Here is a 12,630-nt window from a genome sequence, read left to right as displayed (position 1 = left end):
TCATTCAGTATGTGGATGGACCGACTAGAGAGGGGGCAAAACTTGACCTCGTCTTGGGAAATAAGGAAGGGCAAGTGACAGAAGTGCTAGTGAGGGATCACTTTGGGACAAGTGACCATAACTCCATTAGTTTTAAGATAGCTATGGAGAATGATAGGTCTGGCCCAAGAGTTAAAATTCTTAATTGGGGCAAGGCCAATTTTGATGGTATCAGACAGGAACTTGCAGAGGTAGAGTGGGGGAGACTGTTGGCAGGCAAAGGGACGGCTGGTAAATGGGAGGCTTTTAAAAATGTGTTAACCAGGATGCAGGGTAAGCACATTCCCTTTAGAGTGAAGGGCAAGGCTGGTAGAAGTAGGGAACCCTGGATGACTCGAGATATTGAGACTCTGGTCAAAAAGAAGAAGGAGGCATATGACGTACATAAGCAACTGGGATCAAGTGGGTCCCTTGAAGAGTATAGAGATTGTCAAAATAGAGTTAAGAGGTAAATCAGGAGGGCAAAAAGGGGACATGAAATTGCTTTGGCAAATAATGCAAGGGAGAATCCAAAGAGATTCAACAGATACATAAAGGGGAAAAGAGTAACTAGGGACAGAGTAGGGCCTCTTAAGGATCACCAAGGACATCTATGTGCAGAGCCACAAGAGTTGGGTGAGATCCTGAATGAATATTTCTCATCGGTATTCACGGTGGAGAAAGGCATGGATGTTAGGAAACTAAGGGAAATAAATAGTGATGTCTTGAGAAGTGTGCATATTACAGAGGAGGAGGTGCTGGAAGTCTTAAAGCGCATCAAGGTAGATAAATCCCCGGGACCTGATGAAATGTATCCCAGGATGTTGTGGGAGGCTAGGGAGGAAATTGCGGGTCCCCTAACAGAGGTATTTGAATCATCGGCAGCCACAGGTGAGGTGCCTGAAGATTGGAGAGTGGCGAATGTTGTGCCCTTGTTTAAGAAGGGCAGCAGGGAAAAGCCTGGGAACTACAGACCGGTGAGCCGAACGTCTGTAGTAGGTAACTTGCTAGAAGGTATTCTGAGAGACAGGATCTACAAGCATTTAGAGAGGCAAGGACTGATTCGGGGCAGGCAGCTTGGCTTTGTGCGTGGAAAATCATGTCTCACAAATTTAATTGAGTTTATTGAGGGGTGACCAAGAAGGTAGATGAGGGCAGTGCAGTAGACGTTGTCTACATGGACTTTAGCAAAGCGTTTGACAAGGTACCGCATGGTAGGTTGTTGCAGAAGGTTAAAGCTCACGGGATCCAGGGTGAGGTTGCCAATTGGATTCAAAATTCGCTGGACGACAGAAGGCAGAGAGGGTGGTTGTAGAGGGTTGTTTTTCAAACTGGAGGCCTGTGACCAGTGGTGTGCCTCAGGGATCGGTGCTGGGTCCACTGTTATTTGTGATTTATATTAATGATTTGGATGAGAATTTAGGAGGCATGGTTAGTAAGTTTGCAGATGACACCAAGGTTGGTGGCACAGTGGATAGTGAAGAAGGTTATCTAGGATTGCAACGGGATCTTAATCAATTAGGCCAGTGGGCCGACGAATGGCAGATGGAGTTTAATGTAGATAAAGGTGAGGTGATGCATTTTGGCAGATCGAATCAGGCCAGGACCTACTCAGTTAATGGTATGGCGTTGGGGAGAGTTATAGAACAAAGCGATCTAGGAGTACAGGTTCATAGCTCCTTGAAGGTGGAGTCGCAGGTGGACAGGGTGGTGAAGAAGGCATTCGGCATGCTTGGTTTAATTGGTCAGAACATTGAATACAGGAGTTGGGACGTCTTGTTGAAGTTGTACAAGACATTGGTACGGCCACACTTGGAATACTGTGTGCAGTTCTGGTCACGCTATTAAAGAAAGGATATTATTAAACTGGAAAGAGTGCAGAAACGATTTACTAGGATGTTACCGGGACTTGATGGTTTGAGTTATAAGGAGAGGCTGGATAGACTGGGACTTTTTTCCCTGGAGCGTAGGACGCTTAGGGGTGATCTTATAGAGGTCTATAAAATAATGAGGGTCATAGATGAGGTAGATAGTCAACATCTTTTCCCAAATGTAGGAGAGTCTAAAACTAGAGGGCATAGGTTTAAGGTGAGAGGGGAGAGATTCAGAAGGGCCCAGAGGGGCAGTTTCTTCACTCAGAGGGTAGTGAGTGTCTGGAATGGGCTGCCAGAGGTAGTAGTAGAGGCGGGTACAATTGTGTCTTTTAAAAAGCATTTAGATAATTACATGGGTAAGATGGGTTTCGAGGGTTATGGGCCAAGTGCGGGCAACTGGGACTAGCTTAATGGTAAAAACTGGGCGGCATGGACTGGTTGGGCCGAAGGGACTGTTTACATGCTGTAAACTTCTATGATTCTATGATTCTATTTAAATTGAGGGGAAATAGATATAAGACAGATTATCAGAGGTATTGTCTTTACTCAGAGAGTAGTAAGGGGCTGGAATGGCCTGCCTGCAACAGTAGTGGACTCGCAAGCACTAAGGACATTCAAATGGTCATTGGATAGACATATGGACAATAAGGGAATAGTGTAGATGGGCTTTAGAGTGGTTTCACATGTCGGCGCATTATCGAGGGCCGAGGGGCCTGTACTGCTCTGTAATGTTCTATGTTGTATGATGGTTTCCTGATGGAATTCCCCGGATATTCTGGAGAAAGTTTGGTACGCAGAGATTGGGGAGAATGTGGAACTCGCCATCACAGGAAGTGTGCACAGTCAACAGCAGAGATGCATTTAAGGGTGATGTGGATAATTATATAGGAGGAAAATGAGCAGAAGGACAAACTGATGGGGTGTGGTGAAGAGAGAGTGGGAGAAGGTTCTTGTGTATCATTCTCACCGACACGGAGCAGATGGTCCACGGTCCACTGCAACACAGGACTAATTGTAACAGAAAGAGACAAACAATCAGACAGGTACCGAGTGGAACAATTTCTAAAATATTTAACTGATTCCAGCATTCATCAATCTGAAATGCTTGTGAAATGAACGTGTTTTGGATTAAATAATCATAGCACCTGTAATTCGAGGCAATTGCTCTTTTCACACGCGAATTTCCTACAAATACTTTCTGTTAACAATTTGTACCGCTCTGGGCTTTGCACCGCCTTTCACCAACATTTCACACGCGTTATAATGTGTTGCCCTTTGCAGGCAAAGCGTTGCGTGGGCACTTAACGTGTAAACAGGAAGTTCTCAGCCAACAGTCGCACAAGCTGAATTTTCCAGGGAGCTATTTTTAAACGCGACATGTAAAGTGTATGCATTTCCACCATGGTTTGCAAGCCGCGAGAGCGAACACAGAAATACCCGAGCGAAGAGACTTGGTAAATCTCACTGCGAGCGACCCGGGGATAGCAGACGATGAGCTTCTTAATGCCCTGAGCGTTGCTGCATCTCTTCCCAGGTTTGTGGCTACTTTACTTCTCATTCTGAACGATCCCATTGCCGTTAAGTTCACAGACTGAATCTTATTGAAAGGCTAAGGTCACTGAGAGAGTCTTATTGAAAGGTTATGATCACTGAGAGAATCTTATTGAAAGGTTAAGATCACTGAGAGAATCTTATTGAAAGGTTAAGATCACTGAGAGCGTCTTATTAAAGGGTTAAGACCACTGAGTGAGTCGCATTGAAGGGTTAAGATCACTGAGAGAGTCAGCCAAGTTGAACATTTCTCATGTAGCGATTTACCAGAATATTAGCTTTGTGTTGAAAGAAGTAATAATCTCCATATGATGAAAAAAGATCACATGTACACATTCTCCAATATATTGGAAGATGTGTTAAACAGATATAACAAATCTGCCCCTTGGGAAATGAAATGAAAATCGCTTATTGTCACAAGTAGGCTTCAATGAAGTTACTGTGAAAAGCTCCTAGTCGCTACATTCCGGCGCCTGTTCGGGGGGGGGGGGGGCGGGTTGGCTGTTACGGGAGGTAAAATATCCTCTGGCCCCTGTTGCCGGAAGAGAGTGTTGGGAGAATTGGATGGTTGGTTGTCCCCGCCTTCTCACTGGGGTCAAGAATGATCCCTCAAACCACGGCAGCAAAGGCATGATCAGCTGGTCAACATTGCATTAAACCCCGCTTTTCCTCTCGGGGTGGGGTGGGGGCGGGGGGGGGGGGAGCGTGGAAGCGGGGAGTTTATTTGTTGGATTTCCTACATCCGACTTGCAACCGTTGAGTTGCACCTAAATAATATTTTTAATTCTTCATTTTTCCTGCAATATGTCTCTCTCCATTGCCCCCCCCCCCCGTCCCCCCGCGCTCCCCCCTCCACCCGCCGCTCCCCCGTGCAACTGTTATGATTTAAAATGTAACCCTCGGCCTTTTTACTCGGTTGGGATTTATTAATGAGAGGATTGCCTGTCTTATACTTTATTGTAGCGGTTCTTCAGCCCGAAATAAAACTCTTCCTTGCCATCACAGAACCCGATGCGATAAACTTGTCTCTCTCAGGTATTGCATCTCAGGCAGTTTCGTCCCAGACTCCAGCGATCCAGACCCTCTCGGTTGGAAGCACCTTCAAGGCTCATTGCCACACGGGTTGGTTGTCAGCGGGAGCGGTCCACTGGTATAGACGGCAGCATAGCGAGCATCTGCAACTTGTTCATATCGTCACAAAGCACAGCTCTCCAAACGGGAGATTTTCTGGAGAAGTTAACGACAAATTAACTCTCTATTCTCTGATCATTGCGGGGGTGCAGGCCAATGATTCGGGAGCGTATTACTGTGCAACTAAGGTCTTCAGTGGGATGTCTTTCAAGTTTGGCAACGGTTCCCAATTGGTCATCACAGGTAGAAATTAGGAATATTTTAGAAATTGTATCAAATTAAGCGACAATTTACGCCCAAGAGTGATTGAATCTTATCCCACACACCAGGAACTCCAATGATTTACCTCTGAGGCCCGCCCCTGTCTGAAATTCCTTTTATGGAAAGGATCCCATTGGTCTGTTTGGTGAAGGGTGTGGACCCCGAATCATTTTCCGTCCGCTGGAATGTTTCGGGGCGTCTTACCGAAGGCGAGACCGATTCTTTTCATAGAATTTACAGTGCAGAAGGAGGCTAATCGGCCCATCGAGTCTGCACCGGCTCTTGGAAAGAGCGCCCTACGCAATGTCAACACCTCCACCCTATCCCCATAACCCAGTAAACCCCATGCAACACTAAGGGCAATGTTGGACACTAAGGGCAATTTATAATCCACCTAACCTGCACATCTTTGGACTGTGGGAGGAAACCGGAGCACCCGGAGGAAACCCACGCAGACACGGGGAGGATGTGCAGGCTCCGCACAGACAGAGACCCACGCCGGAATCGAACCTGGGACCCTGGCGTTGTGAAGCAATTGTGCTATACACAATGCTACCATGCTGCCCAATCTGGGACAATCGATCCGGACGGAACCTATACAATCAGGAGTTCCATAATTCTCCCGGCAGAATCTTGGAGCATTGGAGCTCTATTTACCTGCGCTGTTAAAATCAACTCCAGTCAACCTCTTCTCAGTGGAAATGTCTCATTGGAGAGAGGTATCAATTAGCATTTCCTCCTGTATTTAATGAGTAGCTTGTTTGTCAGCAGCATGTGTTTTGACATTTAAACTCCACCCTTTTTATGTGTCCATGTATCGTTATCCGGCCACTTACCCCCTTTCAATATCATACGTTCAGTGTTTAGCTTTCTGAATGTCTAATATATCTGTCTACTTGGGATTCACCCTTACACAGCGGGACATAATGCATTTTTACATGACAATTACAAAAGCGAAACTTATTTTTCTGCTAACTGCTTCCTCCTTCGATTGTGTTCTTTTCTTATTTGTAATACACAAATTTTCCAGGACAGAAGTAGGTTCTTCGGCCCTCTCCTACGTGTTGATGTTCATATTCCACACTTCTGCCATCTCCCAACCCATCTTCGATTCACCTCACCAAAATACATTTCCATTCCTGTCTCCCACATTAGTTTATTGAGTTTCGCATCAAATGCATCTCTACCATGTGCCTTAACCACTCGTTGTGGTAGTGAATTCCACCTCCCCCCCCCCCCCCCCCCCCCCAGTCGCTGGTTATATAACGTTGTCCAGAATTCCCGATTGGTGATATTAGGGGATGCCATATTGATGGTTCCGAGTTCTGGTCTCCACCATGTTTAAGTCAAAACAGTATTCTCGACATCTGCGCTCACAATCCGCTTCAAGAACTTAGCAGCGTCTGTTAGATCACGTTTCAGTTTTCTCCTTTCTAAAAGAAAGAGGTCCACTCTGTTCACGCTTCCTCAGTCCCTCTGTATCCATCTTTTGAAATTCATTTACGGGGTGCGGTTTAGCCAGTATTTATTGCCCATCCCTAGTTGGCCTTCAGAAAGTGGCGGTGAGTTGCCTTCTTGAACATCTGCAGGCCTTGTGGTGAAGGTTCACCCACAGTGCTGTTAGGGAGGATGTTCTAGGATGTTGCCCCAGCTACATGAAGGAGCGGCCATATATTTCCACGTCAGGGTGGTGACTGACTTGGAAGTGAAGCTCCAGGTGATGGGGTTCCTTGGTATCGTCTGCTGCTGTCCATCTAGATGATAGTGGCCGTCGGTTTGGAGGGAAGTGTCTGAGCGGCCTTGGTGAGTTACTGTAGTGCATTTTGTAGATGGTACACACGACTGTCACTGTTCGTCGGTGGTGGAGGGTTTCAATGTTTCTGGAACGGGGAGCAATCGAGCGGATTGCTTTGTCCTGGATGGTGTATATCTTCTTGAGTGTTTTGGGAGCTGCACTCATCCAGTAAAGTGAAGAGTATTGTATTACACTCCTGACTTGTGTGTTGTAGATGGTGGACAGGCTTCATGAAATCAGGAGGTGAGTTACTCGCCATAGGATTCCTAGCCTTTGACCTGCCCTTGTAGCCACAATATTAATGTGTCTAGTCCAGTTCAGTTTCTCAGCAATGGTTATTTATGGGTGAATAAACGGTGGTGTTGCCATTGAGTGTGAAGGGGCGGTGGTCAGATCCTCTGTTGTAGGAGATGGTCATTGCTTAGCACATATCTGGCGAGAATGTAACTGGCCAATTGTCAGCCTCAGCCTGGATATTGTCCAGCCCTTGTTGCTTTTGGACATGGACTGTTTTATTATCTGAGGAGTCGCGAATGTTGCTGAAATTTTGCAGTCACCCACTTCCCTGCAGTAATGTCCTGCAGTGAGGTCAGGAGCTGAGTGATCCTCGCGGAACCCAAACTGAGCGTCCTTGAGCAGGTTATCGCAGAGTAAGTGCTGCTTGATAGCACTGTTGATGACTCCTTCCATTAATTCTCTGACGATGGAGAGTAGATTGATAGGGCGTTAATTGACTTGTTTGCATTTGTCCTATTTCTTATGTACAGGACACATCTGGGCAATTTTTGACATTGCCGGGCAGATGCCAGTGTTGTTACCGTACTGGAGCAGCTTGGCTATGGGTGCAGCAAGTTCTGGAGCACAAGTCTTCAGCACGATTACCGGGATATTGGCAGGGCCGTTGCAGTATCCCGTGTCTTTTGCCCTGTCTTTATATCATGTGGAGTGAAACGATTCGGAGTCTAGAGTTATTCATAGGAATATAGGCGTTGTCAAAAAAGGGAGGTCATGCATGCAAAATAGTAATTCAGTTTTTCAATTCCATTTAATTAGACATTGCCCACAGAGCTTGGTAATTTTGTTTGTACGGCATCAACATACTCTCTGTCTCCTTTCAATTGTTTGTATCTCTGCAGCACATATCTCTCTCCTCCTCTATCAGATGGGGACTTTAATTTTCGAGTGAGTTTATATTCCTAAATAAATCCTCACGCTGAACTGGAGCCTGCCTTAAAACCGAATCCTTACCCTGACCGAAACACTAAACCTAACATTAGTTCCAACCCGAATAATAACTCGATTCCAAAACCAACCCCAACCAGAGCCCCAAATTTAACAAGTAACCAACCCACAACCATCAGCCTTCCTAGCAAAACGTGCATATCGAACGTGGCATATGTGACTGAAAATAGAAATAAGTTGAGAATACAGAAATTAGTATGTCATTATTGACGGACAAATATTTATTTTCCATTATTGTAAATTAAATTGATAGGCATTTTTAAGCAAAACGGTTAATTAAGGAGTGTCAGTAGCGATTTGTGAAATTGTAGTCACGCTTAACCAATATATTGGAGGTTATTTTTTAAAACGTGTCCGAATAGATACTTAAAACACTATATTCGATTTTTTTAGTATAGGTACAAGGAAATATGCAAGGTAAGATGGAGATTGGAGAATAATACATCTTGCAACATGAATGAGGTGTGGGTAGATGCATAGAAATTCAGATAAATACAGAGTGAGAGGTGGGTATTGCACAGAGTTTTCAGCGGGAGGGGGTTGCGGTGGCGAATTTCAGAGTGCAGTTTATGATAATCGTCTGAACGATGTTGGAATCTCCAGAGAGAGTTGTGTAATGTGATTACTTTGAATGTATCTATCTATCTATCTTTCTATCTATCTACCTATCTACCTATCTATCTATCTACCTATCTAGCTATCTATCAATCAATCTATCTATCTATCTATCCATCTATCTGAATATCGAACTGGCTACCTACCTATCTATCGATCTATCTATCTTTCTGCCGTCTGTCTGTCTATCTGTCCACCTATCTATCTGTCTATCTGTCTATCGATCGATCTATCTATCCATCTATGTATCTATCTGTCTATCTATCTAAATATCTATCTATCTATATATCTATCTATGTATCTATCTGTCGATCTATCAATCAACTATCTATCATCTACTTCACCATCTATCTATCTCCCACTCACCTCTCTTTATATGTATCCATCTATTATTCCCTTTCTATCATTCGTCCTATGTCCTTGTTTCCATATCTGTCTCCCTCGACCCATCCAACTAATTAAACTTTTCAAATTCGATTCGCTTATCTATTCATTTTTCAGTCGTGTTTTTTGAAACAAATGATCTCTTGATGTTTGCGATATTGACAAGAGTGACATTGCTTGTCATCTCTAGATTTTCTGTGTCGGTAGTTCTGGGTCTCTGCTGTTCTTAATTGAAAAAGTTCTGAGTCACCATATTCCTTCTCAAATATATTTATTTTCCTCCGCTGCAGATTCTCCATTACCACACTTTATTTATTCCTGAGTGTTTGGCTGCTGCGGTTCTATTCGTTCTGAGTTTGTTTCTGGTGTCCGGGAGAATGATCTGCAGGAACCGGCAGTCAGGTAGAGATTGTCGGGAGACATTGAAACCCTCATGACTCCGGAACTCAATCCCTCTACCAATAAAGGCCAACACTCCATAGGCCTTCTTCACAACCCTATCAACCTGGGTGGCAACTTTCAGGGATCTATGTACATGGACACCTAGATCCCTCTGCTAATCCACACTTCCAAGAACTTTACCATTAGCCAAATATTCCGCATTCCTGTTATTCCTTCCAATGTGAATCGCCTCACACTTCTCTACATTAAACTCCATTTGCCACCTCTCAGCCCAGCTCTGCAGTTTATATATGTCCCTCTGTAACCTGCTACCTCCTTCCACACTGTCGACAACACCACCGACTTTAGTGCCGTCTGCAAATTTACTCACCCACCCTTCTGCGCCCTTCTAGGTCATTGATAAAAATGACAAACAGCAACGGCCTCAGAACAGATCCTTGTGGTACGCCACTTGTAATTGAACTCCATTCTGAACATTTCCCATCAACCACCACCCTCTGTCTTCTTTCAGCTAGCCAATTTCTGATCCACATCTCTAAAACGGGTCTCTCAGTCCGTTGATTTATGACTGAATTATTTACACTTTCGGGCGGTTCAGTATGAAATGGGCAATTTGTTCTCAGTTAAATGTCCTCTTTCTGACAGGCAACATGAAGATTGATGAAGAAGTGACACATTTCAGAGCACGTACAGAAGGAAAAAGCGGTAACTATGAATAAAATTGTATCTGAGCATATGTAAATAGGTTTCACATATTTTCAATTTAAGTTTGAATAATGATACTTGCTGCGAAATGAGCATGTGCGGCTTTGCATGGTGAATGCTGTCACAAAGCACCGGTAACATTTCCCAAAACATTGCACAATAAGTTACTCACAGAGAATGGGCGTCAAAATGAATATGTCAAAACACAGTTTGAGAGTTTTATGTTGTGTTAAGGAGATGGAGCATTGTGGAAGGGAAGTTGTTAGATCGAGTTAAGATGCAATTCAGCAATTATCTACCTGATTGGTGGGAAAGGCTCAAAGGGTTAAATTCCCTCACCTGTCGCCCTGATGATGCTCTGGCTCATGTTAACGGTGTCTGGTTTATGTTACAGATTCTTTATGCCCAGCTGGGGTTTAATGCGGATCCCACACTCTAATAACAATGGGAATTGAGAGTTGATCTTCTGCTTCCGGGGTATGACGCAGTTTAGAATGTTTCCTCTGTTTATCGTCATCGGAAGAACGCCTGGATATTTGAGTCTTTCGAAGAGATTGCCATCTCTAATGTCATACCCGATTGAATGCACATTTTTCATTCACAATAAGTAATACAAAATGCCGATTGGTCACCGAAGGAGAGTCTTCGGGCAAAACACAACCTGTTCCCTGTCAGGGGCACGTTGACATTAGCTGGGTCCCGACAGATTATATTTCCCCTTCTTGTTTCAATGTTTTTAAGTTTGATGTGCATGCTGATGTCGTCCTTGTGCGGAAAAAAGCGTATCCAATTTAACAATACATTAACAGCTTTAAATCCCAATCATTTCTCTGTAATCTTGGTAGTTTTCCAAAAGTGTCAGACTCCTATGAGTTTTAAGATGAGCAACAGCAAAAGTCTGAAAAAAGACAGAATGTTCTGAAGGCTGTTTGCTGAAAGGTACCTACTCTCTTCAAACAGTCTTTCCAAGAAATCCCCATAGAAGTGTACAACATGTAACTCTTGTTTTTTGCTAATTTTATTTAAATGTGAATTTTGACCTGTGATGTGCTTTGATTAATTTGAGATAGAAAAAGTATAAGTTAATAGTAATCAGGTTCCTTTTATTTTAAGAATTGTTTAACCGTCAATTGAAAAACTATTTTCTGTGATGTTAATGTTTGTAACCCTGTGTTAAGAATAACATTAAAAAATATATAAAATATATCTATTTTCAGTGCAATCGCTTCTCGAGTGAATTATCCTCTTCACGCATTTAAAAATAAATCAGCTGATGTATTTGGGTTTTTTGGCCAGCTTCCTTACAGGTTCTGGAACTTGGAACTTGGTGAAGGCAATCAAGAAGGCATACGGCATGCTTGTCTTCATTGGCTGGGGCATTGAGTAGAAAACTTGGCAAGTCATGTTGCAGCTGGAGAGAACCTTAGTTAGGCCACACTTTGAGTATAGTGTTCAATTCTGGTCGCCACCCTACCAGAAAGATGTGGAGGCTTTAGAGAGGGTGCAGAAGAGATTTACCAGGATGTTGCCTGGTATGGAGGGCATTAGCTATGAGGAGAGGTTGAATAAACTTGGTTTGTTCTCACTGGAACGAAGAAGGGTGAGGGGCGACCTGATAGAGGTCCACAAGATTACGAGGGGAATAGACAGAGTGGATAGTCATATACCTTTTCCCAGAATAGAGGTGTCAATTACTAGGCGGCATCGGTTTAAGGTGCGAGGGGCAAGGTTTAGAGGAGATGTTTTTTACACAGAGGGTAGTGGGTGCCTGGAACTCGCTGCCGGAGGGAATGGTGGAAGCAGGGACGATAGTGACGTTTAAGGGGCATCTTGACAAATACATGAATAGGATGGGAATAGAGGGATCCGGACCCACGAAGTGTAGAAGGTTTTAATTTATTCGGGCAGCATGATCGGCGCAGGTTTGGAGTGCCGAATGACCTGTTCCTGTGCTCTACTTTTCTTTGTTCTTTCCAAACCCTACTATCAAACTCGCTTCCGTTGCCTACAGTATTAATTTGAGATTTAGTTTGCTTAATGAGGCGATGCAAGAATTTGATCCATCAAATATTGCTCTGATGTTCCCGAGCTAATTTGATTAGCAAATTTCAGCACATGCCAACAACACGGCAGGGCGCTATTCCATAGAATAATATAAATCCTCTAGTGCAAATGGAGGCCATTCGGCCGCTGGAGTCTGCACCGACCCTCTGAGTGAGGGCCATTGCACAGTCTCACTCCACAGCCTATCCCAGTAACTCCACCTAACCTGCACACCTTTTGACTGGGTAAAGAAACCGAAACACAACGCAGACACGGGGAGAACCTGTAAATTACACACAGATCATTACCCATGGCCTGAATTGAACCCGATTACCCGTTGCTATGAGACAGCAGTTCCAGCCATCGTGCACACAGATAGACTGCACATAATTAATCACATGCAGGATTTGATTTCCAATAGCTCTTTTTATGTGCCCGTGGTCCCAAATTGTTTTCACCCACTTCCTGGAGTATATTAACGGTGTGTAACACAGGAAATGCGGCCGCCATTTTGCGAATGAGTAACATTCGAGGAAAGTAAGTTAAATATGTTCTTGATGATTAGTTTTAGGATGTTGTTTTCACAAAATCACATTCTCAAAATCGCAG

The 12,630-nt window shown here is 44.0% G+C and overlaps 1 long non-coding RNA gene across 1 annotated transcript; it reads left to right on the top strand.

Moving 5' to 3' along the window:
- The first annotated feature begins 3,315 nt into the window (after positions 1–3,315).
- LOC140403057 (uncharacterized) lies at positions 3,316–11,182 on the top strand. The gene is made up of 4 exons (XR_011938232.1): positions 3,316–3,426; positions 9,162–9,273; positions 9,919–9,978; positions 10,373–11,182. It is a non-coding gene; the product is annotated as an uncharacterized lncRNA (long non-coding RNA).
- The last annotated feature ends 1,448 nt before the right edge of the window (positions 11,183–12,630 follow it).

This window comes from Scyliorhinus torazame, chromosome 26 (assembly GCF_047496885.1).
Source record: "Scyliorhinus torazame isolate Kashiwa2021f chromosome 26, sScyTor2.1, whole genome shotgun sequence".
Taxonomy (NCBI): domain Eukaryota; kingdom Metazoa; phylum Chordata; class Chondrichthyes; order Carcharhiniformes; family Scyliorhinidae; genus Scyliorhinus; species Scyliorhinus torazame.
Note: the sequence above shows the minus strand (reverse complement) of the source record. Positions and strands in the feature narration are given on the sequence as shown.